Genomic DNA, 2,774 nt, shown 5'->3' on the forward strand with positions numbered 1-2,774 from the left:
GCAAGGGGTTCATGTCACAACACTCTGATCCACCCTCCATCATGTTTACCGGCCTCCTTTGGGCTGCTGAGATGTAGTTTACATGCCCCTCGTCGCATTTCATTCCCGATGGCAGATCTTGAGAGTTAGACCAGGACACAATTACGTTTACTACCAATCAGACTAAACCGATCAGTTCCGAAAAGGGCACTCCATATTCATATCCAACTCTACCTCAGATCCTCAGCTTCATACCCATCACACTACATCTCACACTACATCTCATATCGGTCAGCTCAAGCATCGCCTACTAGCCCGCTCTTTATCTCAGATGAAGGGTACCCATCACTCGTGACAGGTTCCAAGCGCAAATGTATTTCGGTAGTGGCCTTCCTTTCTGCTCTTTTGGGGTGCAAGCGGCCATCGCTCTATCTCGATCTCCGCTTCAGGCATCTCATGACCACGGCCAGCTACCATGCCAAACACGCGCTTAGCTTATTCACTCAGTATAGCAATCATGCCGACGGGCGAACTAGTGAAAAAGTGTTAGTGTTGTTGTGTGTGTGTGTGTGTGTGTGTGTGTGTGTGTGTGTGTGTGTGTGTGTGTGTGTGTGTGTTAGACACTTGTGTGGCAGTTCAATGTCAGTGTTCTAGTCTGGATGGAACACCTTTGGAAAGCAATAATGTGGACAGGAAGGGATTTCACTTCAGATATGCATATCTCTATTGTCACGCCTGGCTTTGCAGTGCTGGGCATGCTCACTCCACCTTTTGAGATAATATGTTTGGCGGTCTCTCTCCCCCCAGTCTGAAGGGGGCGCTGTCTGTTCAGGCCATCAAGTCTAGACAGCAGCTGATTGGCGGGACTGTTCAAAAACCATCTCCTGCCAGTAGTTCACTCTCTGCCATGCTCTGCCATGCACAGCTCTGTTTGACTGGGCTTAGCTCTGGCCTCCATGCTGGCGGCAGCCTCATCCTTTTTGCCTTTTTGCATTACACATAGTCTACACTTTACTGATCTGCACTACACCTTTGATTAGTTTTCTCTTGCTTCTCATTTACTGACTTGGTACACTTAGTTATGTAAAGTATGTTTTCATGATATAAGTTATAGTTTTTCTCAGTCACTTTGGTGCTTTTCTCACATCACTATTAACATTTGCACAGCAGTTAGTGCAATTCTCAAAACAATTAGTGCAAACTGCAAAACCTAGTGGATGACCTGCAAAAGCACGTCACTTGCTCAAAATGGATAGTCCATTCCTCAAAAGCAGGTATTCATGTCAATTACAGTTTTTCTCAGTCGCTTTGGTGCTTTTTTCAGATCAGAATGAAAATTCTCATAACTATTAGTTCAACCTCCACAACATTTAGTAATTTGTGCACATCATAGTAGCAATTTCTCCTTCCTCTGAACAAATTGCAAATGCTTTTGGACATGTATCAGTTGCTTTCATACAATTCTCTGCTGTTTTTTAACATTATCATTTGCTTATGTCATGTCAGTCAAAATGAACTATACTTACGGATGCTGAATAGTCGTTCCCAATAAAACTAATAGTCTTCATTTCATTGCTTGAATCATTAGATACAAAATTGTTGAACTATCCAATCAAATTCTGTCAATGCTGTAGAATTGCAAAGAGCATACAGTAAAAATGTACGTATTCAGTGTCTTGTACTCACTTACTCCCCTAATGTGTAACTTTACTGTAGTTTTCAAATGGCTGTACAAGTACTGTATAGTGCTGTCTTGAGCATGTTCAGGTAGTGTCACCGAGTTCTGACCTTTTTTTTGCATTGGAAAACACTGAGAGAACTGTCATAATGAAAACATGACAAAGCCATTTGACTATCTTGTTCATAAACGATGGTGTCAAGACTTCTCATTTTGATTACACTGACAGTTTCATTGACATAAATACTTGCTTTTGAGGAATGGACTATCCATTTTGAGCAAGTGACGTGCTTTTGCAGGTCATCCACTAGGTTTTGCAGTTTGTACTAATTGTTTTGAGAAATGCACTAACTGCTGTGCAAATGTTAATAGTGATGTGAGAAAAGCACCAAAGCGACTGAGAAAAACTGTAAACTGTCAGTGTCATCAAAATGAGAAGTCTTGACACCATCGTTTATGAACAAGATAGTCAAATGGCTTTGTCATGTTTTCATTAATACAGTTCTCTCAGGGCCAGATGTACTAACGCTTTTGCGCCCACTTCAGGCGTATTTGTTTCGCAACTTGCGTTTAAAATCATTGCGAGGTATGTACAAACAGGCCGCAATGAGGTAAAAGCGCAATCTGCCTGTCGCGGGAGCTGAAAATGTCTAATTGCGCTTTTCGTGTCATGCATATGCATTCATGGGAGGATCCAGGGGAAAGTGGGAGTTTAGCGTAAAAAGATGGGAGGGGAAGAGTAAAGAGCGCCTAATTATGTATTCCGCGGTATGTACAAAGACTGCTCCTGAAAGCGCACGTCTATTCTGCGCCTAAATACTTGCGCCTTGTAAAAGCAGGTGTTAATCCAAATTGAAGTTCAATGCTTCAATAAGAGAACCTTTCAAAGACAACAGAATCGCTATTTAGAGCACCAGTTTTGCAAGTCTTTGTAGGCTACTATCAAAAGCCACATTAACTTTCGTTGGCCTTTCGAATGTCTTACTTTCACTTTCACGTCATTCACTTAAACTTTCCTACTTGCTAGATTTGACCAATTTTCCATAGCCTACGTTCACAAGTAGTTTGACTAGAACTACTGATCTTCATTATCTCCCTGCTCGTTGACATCTTATCA

The sequence above is a fragment of the Alosa pseudoharengus genome, unplaced genomic scaffold (genome assembly GCF_046254945.1).
Source record: "Alosa pseudoharengus isolate Yale_2024_CS ecotype anadromous, Long Island Sound unplaced genomic scaffold, YU_APseudo_1.1 YU_APseudo_1.1_scf_17, whole genome shotgun sequence".
NCBI lineage: Eukaryota > Metazoa > Chordata > Actinopteri > Clupeiformes > Clupeidae > Alosa > Alosa pseudoharengus.